The sequence below is a fragment of the Triticum dicoccoides genome, chromosome 6B (genome assembly GCF_002162155.2).
Source record: "Triticum dicoccoides isolate Atlit2015 ecotype Zavitan chromosome 6B, WEW_v2.0, whole genome shotgun sequence".
Classification (NCBI taxonomy): Eukaryota; Viridiplantae; Streptophyta; class Magnoliopsida; order Poales; family Poaceae; genus Triticum; species Triticum dicoccoides.
Genome location: NC_041391.1, coordinates 157,982,439 through 157,992,594, shown reverse-complemented (window position 1 = coordinate 157,992,594; position 10,156 = coordinate 157,982,439). Strand labels below are relative to the sequence as shown.

The following is a 10,156-nucleotide window of genomic DNA, read 5'->3' as shown; positions in this document are numbered from 1 at the left end:
CTTGGGTTCAATTGTGTTGAAACTGCTGGAACTCAGAGAGCCTGAGATATCCAGAGAATGCAAGCAGAGCACGGCCCAGTACCTGTATGGGCCGACATTTCGGCGCCATAGCCTGCCTCCTGCCGAAAGCATTGCGGAGATCTGTATTTTTACTCCATTTTTTCTGTTTTGCCATTCCTAAATTTATTAAGTGAACTGGTCCTTCCACGAAAGGAATCATTTTGTGAAATAGTCATCTCTCCAGTGAGAGCGATGTATGTCAACTCCAAATATATGTACCTGCACGGCATAATTCTTAGGTGACTGATAGGCGCCGGCGCGCCAGCTCAAAGTTTCGGCCGGTCGCGCCCCAGCCGCCCGATTGGCCCACCACGAGCCGTTGGATCCACATCCATTCAGGTCGCTTTCTTCCTTCTCTCCCCGTTTGCGTTTAGATCTGAAAAAATACTGCAGGACATGGCGGTCATCCACCATCGCCGAATCGCGCAGCCGCCCTCCCCCGTTTGTCGCCGTCGACAACCGCCGCCGTGCTCGCCGCTGATGCTCGCCATGGACGCTCGCAATGAGAAAAGTTGTCAAAAAGCAGCTCTGTGTCGCCGTCCCTGTTGAATCATTTGAAAACGAGGTTCCAGCAAATTGAAGCTATGGTTGTAGCAAAAGTCGCTGGTCCAGCAAAGAATTAAACTCCAATGAAAGCATTTTTGGATGCTGGTTCCAGCAAAACAAAACTGTGGTTATAGCAAAAAAAAGCATAAAATTGCTGGTACAAAAACAACAAATTCTGGCGGAAGCATTTCTCAATGCTTGTTCCAGCAAAACAAAATTGTGGTTGTAGCAAAAAATCACTGATACAAAAAGAACGAATTCCGGTGGAAACATTTCTGGATGCTGGTGCCAGCAAATCGCCCCGTCGGTTCCAGCAAACCTGGTCGTGGTTGCAGAACTCCCCCGCCGTGGTCACCCTGCAGCTCGCCGCGGTCACCGGTTCCAGCAAAAAACGGGCGCGGTTGCAGCTCCTGCCTTAACGGTTGTAGCATCCTGCGTGCTCCGCCTTCGCGCCCGCCGGTCAAGGTAGTAACAACTCCGTTGCTGGTTGCAGCTAGCCCCGCAACGGTTGTAGCATCCGCACCAGCCGGTGGTATCTCGTCAGCTTGCGGTTGCAGCTCGGCCGCTCCCAGCGCCGTCGCCGACCATCACCAACCTCGCCGACTGGTCTGTTGCGGCTCGCCAGCTGCAGTCTCCACAATCTCCACGGTCGACTGCTCGCCCCAACTCCCGTAGCAGCACCTCTGTGCCCCTACCTTCAGACCGTTGTGATTTGCAGCTAGTGGAGAGGGGGATTTAGTTGTGTTGGAGATCAGGGGAGGAGAGGGATTTTGTAAGGAGAGAAGCATGCGTTCGTGCAAATGGGGATGGGAAATCAGTGCTGGAGCTCACGAGCGAAGGGATAAGGCAGTCACGGGCGGGGGTGCGTGGGGCGGTGCGTGGGGCCAGTGACGCGTGGAGAGGAGAAAAGGAAGAGGTGTCTACGCGAGCGAGCGGCCAGACCGGCTGAAGCTTCGGCCGGTCCGCCGATTTCAAACGTTTCCCAGGTTGGACTTGGATGCTTCCAAGCTAATCATTTGGGAATTTCTCGCTCAACGCACTTCATAATCATTTTGATGATCAGTTAGCAGTTGCCAGATTAATCTCCCCCCTTTCTTCTTCTCAGAGGACCAATATTGTTGTTGGCGAGAGACAAGAATGCCTGCCGAGCGCTTCAGCTTGTAAGACTAGACTTTTTGTTGTCGTTGAGACAAGTCCAAACCTGCAATTGCATTATCACTAGGAAATAGGAATCCATACTTTCTATCATTAAACAGTGTGTGCATTGAGACCACTTGGTGGTCTTAGAAACTCATGGCGCATGATGATCTTCCAAGCGCTCCTATTTGCGAATGTACGTGCTTAGCATCAGTAATGCCTATTAGCAGGTAGTACCGAGTAAAATGGCTCAAAAGCCTCAGTTAATCAGGATTCAGAAATTTCCAGGCAACTCACGTCATGCAAAAACATTCACTAAACAAAAGGAAACGGAATGTAAGAGCAACCACAACTCCACAAGATTGGTTAGAAAATGCAGGCCTGATGTTCCTCCCCATCACCCATTTTAAGTCCAACGATTCAAAATAATTGATTAACAGCCCACACGCAGCACGTCCCCATGTTGCGCTAAGCAAGGACACGGCCTCATTTCTTTACGGCCACTTGCCAGAGTCCCATGAGAAATGATTAGTTAAAAAATGTCAATTAGGGGGGTGGGGAATCTCCTCTCAGATCACGATGTGCCCTCATGCGTGCCTAATAACAGTGGCATCGCTTTGCAGGCAGGCAGCACATCCCAGAGACGAAATTAAGAAGGCATATCATAGTGCATTATTATTAGAAGATCGTGGTGCTCCTCGTGCCTAACGGTAGGGAATTTTGTGAACTGGCTTGGCTTCAATTTTCTTTTGTTTTCCCTCAACTACTGGCAGCGGCATGGCCGGCCCAATGGCTTAAATTCCTGCGATCCCTCTGAGACAATAGTTTACTACTAGCTTTCCATGGAATATCTACGGCTTGAATAACACTCCCTTCGTTTCAAAATAGATGACTCAACTTTGTACTAATTTTAATACGTAGTATGAAATAATTCAAGTGGCAGAGCATGCCAGTCTTGCCGGACTAGAGAAGACGAGAAAGCAAGTGATCGATTTTTTTTTTTTTTGCGATAAAGCAAGTGATCGATTTAACACAGGGATAGGATGATTATGTGTTGAGATAAGTACTTACTTGACATGTTTTACTAGCAGAAGACTGGATGGAGCATCGTGTTTGTGCCAGGCGAAAAGCCGGAGGGAATATGCTGCTCGCCGGCAAAGGCATTTTGGGGTTGAGAGCAAAAGGAAGGGGTGGAGGAAAGGGGAGAAAGGTAGGTAGCGCGGAATGTTCATTTTGTGCGGTGCGTTTTCCGTCGTGGAACGGAGTGCAGCACGTCACGCGCGCTCAATCCGCTCCTCCTTGTAGCTGCCACCACCACCGGAGGCCGGAATAAAGCTGCGTGCTCCTCCTTTTTCCCTCCCTCCGCATCGTCGACGATCTTTCTTCCACCTCCATGGAACAAAACAGTATGCCAGGTACGTAACGGGGATCTGGCCCGGACCGGATCGCCAGCATGGTCACGTTGCCATAGCTAGCGCATTAATGATCCACCATGCACCCGCAGCCTCGTCCAAGCTGAGATGCCCGCCACGAGCTGGGGAAGAAGCATCCATGGATCATCTACTTGTACTTGTTCCAATATCTTATCTCATCAGAGAAATGAATGTAGGAATGATTAATTCGTGTACATCAGTTAATACTTCCTCCATCCGAAAAAGTTTGTTCGAGCTTTTTCGGACGGAGGGAGTAGAAAACAAGCGTTAGTTTTCTCTGGTATGTCGATGTTCAAATTTAAGAAAATTGTATGGATTTAAACGACGATCGACGAGGTGCCATGTACATTAGCACGCCGTGGGGATGCATGGCCTTTGGCTTGAGAAGTGCAGGTGCATGTGACGCGTCGCCGGCCGTGCCTCGTGCCGCATCGATCCCACTGTCCCAAGCCGGCCAGCAGTTGAATCTACCCTACCCCCCTCTCGATCGTTGGGTTGCGATGCTCGACATGGGGAATTCCGTTCATATGCTCCGTGTGAAATGAGCTAGTACTAGTCTACGTGCATGCACCAAAATTTCTACAGACTTAACTATACGTAGCATATGTTTCCAAGGGGCCGGGTACGCACAGGGCTAATTTTGTAAGGCCAACTCCACCGCGCGATCTCAAACGAACGTCCGCTTTGTCCGGATTCTGTCCGTTTGGGTAGGGATTTGAGGTCGTGTCCGGGCCTGTCCTGGGATGCGGTGGCCGTGCGCCCAGCGCACGGCCGCATCCATTTGCCCCATCCTATCCGCGTATATTTCTTTGCAAGTCTTTCAACTTTTTTTATCATTCATTTTCGGTACATGATAATACATCATCACATTTTGACTAGTAAAGCAAGGCCAAAGAAAACAAGAACCACAAGAATACATTTGAGAAGATACCCAACTTTCATAACTGCTCCCTTCAGTTGGGTTAGCGCCTTCTCGATGCACTCATTGTTGATCTGTGGAGGAGGCACGACGTTGCCCCCTCCTTTCTTCTTCAAGCCAGAAGTCGACGTTGCTTCCTCACACGTAGTATCGTGCCTTGTTGCTTTTTCGCACGTAGTATCGTGCCTAGACTCTAATCTAGCAACAAGTGCACTTGTCTCATCTAAAGCCTCTAGGCTAGCTAAAGGTGCATGAACATGCACTACATTTCGCTCTATCAACATATCGATGTACTCTTCTTCCCAATATCAAAACTTACATCCGGTCTACACAATAAAACTTAAAGTTAGCACCACTAGTCTAATCCAAGAGCACAAACATGCACCGAAGCTAAAAGAGCCCATACCCCATCGTTTAAGCACTTGATGAACACCCATCCGGGATGCTCCGGCGTTGTAGACACGCGTCGCACGGCCACCCTTGGGTAGTGGTCACACTTGATGAGGGGCAACGGTGCGTCGACGAGCTTTTGGGCAAGCACCGAGCCCGGCCGGCCGCCATTCGCGTATCTGCCGGCGGACCACCGTCGGTGCAGATCTGAGCGGCTAGAGGACGAGCCACTGCCTGCATGTGGCCTTGCGGCCCTGCTAGGGCCTTCCGGCAAGGTGCCCGGCCAGTCCATGGCGCGGCCCGGCCTCCCACAGCCGGGCGAGCTCAAGACCGACCGGATCCGCCCCAAATCCGGCCGGCGGGTGCCCAAACAAGGTGGCCGTGCTTGGGTAGCTCGGCGGCGACGAGAGGGAGGGGCTGGGCAAGCGCACGTCCGAGGTGCACGGCTGCAATGGCAGCGGGCGGCCGGCGGCGGCGAGGGGGAGAGAGGGGAAGAGTGTGGAAGAGTGGAGTGGATGCGGTCGGAGGGAGAAGGGGGACGGATAGAAAAAGGCCCGTCCTCTGCCACCGACGGGCGGGCCAGGGAAGGACACGCGCAGACGACCCGCGCGTCCACGTGGTGTTCGTTTCACCCCAAAAGCGGCGCAAACTTGGGCCGCGAATGGGTCGAAAGCGGACACAAAACGGACAAAAGTTCGTTTGCGCCCGCGCGCTGGGCCGCCTCTTTTGTCCTTTTTACCCCAAACGGACGGGGGCGGATAGGATAGGGTCGCGCGGTGGAGTTGGCCTAAGCACTCCGATGAGCATAGTTTGCGAATACTTGTGGTCGATTCAGCGCAAAGGACCGGCTGAAACCGACAGCAATATACTACTCGATCAGATGCTCTTATCCTCGCCTCGTTTTACATCTCGTGCGCGCGCCAGCATCGGGGACTGACCGGTTCTCTGAACGTGTTCATCACTCTGCCATCGATCTTCTGACATTTACTACTAACTGTCAATTCATAGTTAAAGATCCGCGGACGATTCACGGAACCCATTTGAACGGCGAAAACTACTGGTAGTAGTAGTAACAGTACATCACATCACTAGATTTGACTGTGATTTGCGAGCGTGCCACTCCTGCAAGTTTCCAACTCTTGTGTTAAGAAGCTTGGGACTCTTTTATCTCGTGCTGAACGGACGCAATCCTCAAACCCCGATGAGGCGCCGATGGACAGATGTAACCGATGAGCTAGATCATCGTACGTACGTACGTCTCCGACGGTGTTAGGGGGAGCTGAGCTCCGATCCCTCACTCACTCACATGCAGGCATGGCATGGATTTCAGGCGCCGCGCGTGCTCACTGAAACTGAAAGTAAGGCAAAGACAAAGGCACGTAGTAGCAGCATCGAGGACGGGCGATAGATACATTGCACTGCACTGCATGGGAGTGCGGGAAAGCGATCACCTCAGCCCGCAAAAGGCACATTCCCTGATCGATCGACCCGGCCTCTCGCCTTTAACCTGCCGCTAGCTGTGTCATCGTCGATCTGCACTTTGGCACCTCTCCCGGCCAGGACCGGCCGGAGGCCACCGCTTTGCAGGTTTATTCGCGTGGCAATGGCATGCATACATCCCTCTGTCGTCTCCTCGTAAAGCAGCCACTGCGACGCGTACGTCCTCGTCCGGCCTGGGCCAGGGACCGGCATGGCCATGCCAAAGCCAGCCAGACACCAGTCGCCAGTCACCAGTGTGAGTGTTGCATGCGTTGGTGGTGCACACACAAGGTACGTAGTACTTACGTATATATGCATGCGCCTGATGCCCGGCGGCGTGGCGCGCTGGTGACCCCGCGAACTCCGCGACCGCAGCGCCGGCTACGTGGACGTATGCTCGTGATGTGCTCCGTTGCGCCCGAGTCTCGCTTTCGGCTTAGCCAGCTAGCTTCGTCGCCGTCGTTCCCCGGCCGGCAACCCTCGCTTTCGCCTCAAGGAAGAGCAAAACGATGGGAACATCTATGCGCGAGTATTGTTTAGGTTATTACTTACTCGTAATCATAGATGTGTATAACCAGTACGTACGTCCCCCCACACTCCGCTGGGTTCATGCATGAACCATCTCCTTGATCGATCCAATCATTGGTTAAGATGCACATATGCTATAATGTAACAGAAAATGCCAACGACCTAGAGAGGAAGTGCGTCTTCTCCGATCTCTAAGTTTATTCGTCAAAAAAAAAGGAACATCCAGATCTGTATAGTTAGTTTGGGCAGTTTCATACCGGTCGGTCGGCGAGGAGTAGATTGGTAGTAGTAGGAACTAATTGGTCTACGAACTACTAGTATTTCAACAAGGAAAATGCATAGCTTATGTTTAATAAAATGATTGTGTGCATTGTATGATGCAGAGGCTGGGTTATCCCCTCTTTGAAGAAAAAAAATGCATAGAAGCTCCTGGATGCCCGTGAATCCTGTATGAATGAATAGTAAAAAAATACCAAGAAAAATAAAAAAAAATCTAAATTTTCAGGTATCAAATCTGGTTGATCATTCTACTGACGTGCGAGGTTCCATGAAGAATCATCGTATAAATTTAACAGTTTTGCTAGAACTCATCTAGATGAGATATAATTTGGTCCCATTCATCTTTTATAGCCATTGGATGTGATGCTATAATATACGTGTGTGCTGGCGTGGGTTGTATTTGTTCTTATTTTTAAAGTGAATGAGACCAAATTATGTCTCATCTAGATGAGTTCTAGGTACTCCCTAAATTTAATTGTGGAAGAAGTTAGATGATGAGACACTGTTAATTCTCTGGAAAAAAATATATACTTATAGCAGACTAAAGTAGGGATCAACCCGTACAGTGCATGTGGGCGAGAAAGGCATGGCATGGGCGCATCCGCGGAGGGAGAAGGCGTCCAATTCAAAATGTTCAGAAGAGGGAAATGTTAGAAACGAGCCTGGAGCTCCGCAGGCGCAGATGTTCAAATTCAATACACAGTGTTCAAGATATCGGATACTCTACTTGTTGGTCAAATCAAAGACGTGATACCGGACCTGGACTGCTGACATTTAACTTGCGACGGCAACAGGTCAATCTGTCAGAGACTAACCCACTGTAATATACAAAAAATGCTAGACATACAAAGACTTACACGCTTTTACACGCTCCTTCCATCTAACAACCAATCATAAACCTCTCCCCTCCTGATTTTCAGAGGGATGGGCCGTCCCGCTCACCTATTGACCAATCAAGGTTAACCATCATGTAAAAGCCTGTAAATCGTTTGTACGTGTAGCATTGCCGGTAATATACTACCGCTAAAGTGCTACTAGTACCATTATGAGAAAGGAAAACAAAGAGGTTCTCAGTGAACAAGGGATGAAGTTTCTCCATATACGAGCACGGATCAAACCATGTCAGCGCAGTGACACACATCGCCTCGATCTTTGTACAAACTACAAAGCTCCTCCTCCTCCTCCTCACAGCCTCGTCGATCGATCGCGATCCCTTCCACTCTATAGTCTATACACGCCACGAACCCTAACCAGATTAACACGAACACACGCAGCAAAAAGCACAGGAACAGATCGATTCATGGCTTCATTCTGCTCGTCTTGGTCTTCTTGGATCGGCCCTCCTGGTTCCAACTCATCAGCTTGCGGAAAACCCCCTGCCGTTCCTCGTAGCTCGACCTCCTCCCGAAGCTGCTGCTCTTCTTGAAGCTACTGCTCTTCTTGAAGCTGCTGCCGCCCAGGCTGTTCCAGCTCCCGAGCTTCGCCTGCCTGGCAGCGGAGGCGGGGGACGCGGCGGCGGCGTCGGCCTCCGGCACCACCGGCGGCGTCACGCACCGTATGAGCGCCCAGTCCACGCCCGCGAAGAACGGGTGCCTCTTGATCTCGGCCGCCCCGCGCGCGGACCCCATGCGCCGCCGCGGGTCCCTCTCCAGCAGCCTGCCCACGAGGTCCTTGAGCTGCGCGGCCGCCTCGGCCTCGCCGTCCAGCTTCGGGTACGTCACCTGCTTCGACAGGATGTTCTTGAGCGTCACGTCCTTGGCGGGGCCCTTGAACGGCGTGCGCCCGTACACCAGCTCGTACAGGAACACCCCGAAGGCCCACCAGTCCACGCCGTTGCCGTGCCCGTTCCCGCTCACCAGCTCCGGCGCGAGGTACTCGTGCGTGCCCACGCAGTCCTTGGAGTTGGCGGTCGTCGGCTCGGCCACGAACTCGAACCGCTCCTTCGCGTCCACGTCGTCCTCGTCGCTGCCGCGGTTGGAAGAGAAGCACGACGGTAGGAGGCTCCTCTTGCGGCGGCGGCTCTGCTGCCGCACCTGCCGGCGGCGGACGGCGGGCTCCACGGACGCCGGGAACGCGAGGTCGAAGTCTGAGAGCACGACGTGACCGTCTCCTCGGAGCAACACGTTCTCCGGCTTGAGGTCGCGGTACACGAAGCCGAGCACGTGCAGGTACTCCAGAGCGAGCAACACCTCGGCGGCGTAGAACCTGGCTGCTGCGACGGGCAGGCGGCCTCCGGGGCGGCGGCGGAGCACCGAGTGCAGGTCGCCCCCGGAGCAGTAGTCCATGAGGAAGCACGCGTAGCGTCCCGCGTCGAGGCGCGCGTAGAGGGTGGGCACGAATGGGTGGTCGAGCGACGAGAGGACGCGGGACTCGGCGAGGACGTGGCAGACACGGGAGGGATCGTCGTCGCGGAGGTCGACGACCTTGAGCGCGAAGAGCGGTGAGGCCGGCGGCGAGGACTTGAGGCGGCAGAGGAAGACCCGCGCGAGGTGTCCCTAGCCGAGCTCGCGGACGAGGTGGAGGTGCGCGAGGCGGAGGACGCCGTCCGGGGTGGCGGCACGGGCGGCGGCGAGGTGCGTCCAGTGCGGGGAGGTGGACGACGAGTGCGGCCGCGGCGAGAGCGAGGTGGAGGAGGAGAAGGACGGCAGGGAGAGCGAGCTCCGCGCGCTGAAGGTGGTGGCGGTGGTGAAAGAGCCAAAGAGGAGGTGGAGGCCGAGGCCGTGGAGGTGAAGGAGAGGTCTAGCGCACCAGCGCCGGCGTCCGCAATGGACAGCGGGAAGTGTGGGGAAATGTCAGAGAAGAGCGGGGACGGCGGGGCGGGCTCGTGGACGTCCATTGGCGGGTGAGGGTGCGGTGCTTCCATGGCGGCGAGAGCGAGAGGGGGCAAATGGAAGGGAGGAATTGTTTGGAGTCTGTGTGTGATGACGGGTTGGGGTTATAAAGGCGTCGCTGAGACTTGCTGCGCGCAGAATGAAGCGGGAGATCAACGGAACCGTATGGGCAATTACTACTTTACTAGTAACTGCTAACCAGCTGGAGGGTTCACTCCGGGTCTGGCCACTGTAAATGGACCCGATCCGATCTATTACCTCTGTCCAAAAAACTTGTCTTAATCTGAATGTATCTAACACCAAAAAAGGTTTCCGTATCTAAACAAATCTAAAACAATTTTTTTGTACGAAGAGAGTATCTGCCAATAAGAAATGGCGCCAGGTGAATGGGCATAAATTGTCTGTATTCTTTACACGTTTGTTATTTTTTTGATAATTGTTTCTTTCATGGGTCAATGGTTATGGGACTGAGATGCGGAGCACCAAGCCGAGATGATGAGGCTACCCGCGACACCGGCAGCGCAGGAGGGTTGACAAGTGCGGGTGCGGGGAGG

The 10,156-nt window shown here is 53.2% G+C and overlaps 1 pseudogene; it reads right to left on the bottom strand.

The window, feature by feature from the left end:
- Positions 1-7,907: 7,907 nt before the first annotated feature.
- On the bottom strand, positions 7,908-9,668 carry LOC119325334 (annotated as a pseudogene).
- Between the last annotated feature and the right edge of the window lie 488 nt (positions 9,669-10,156).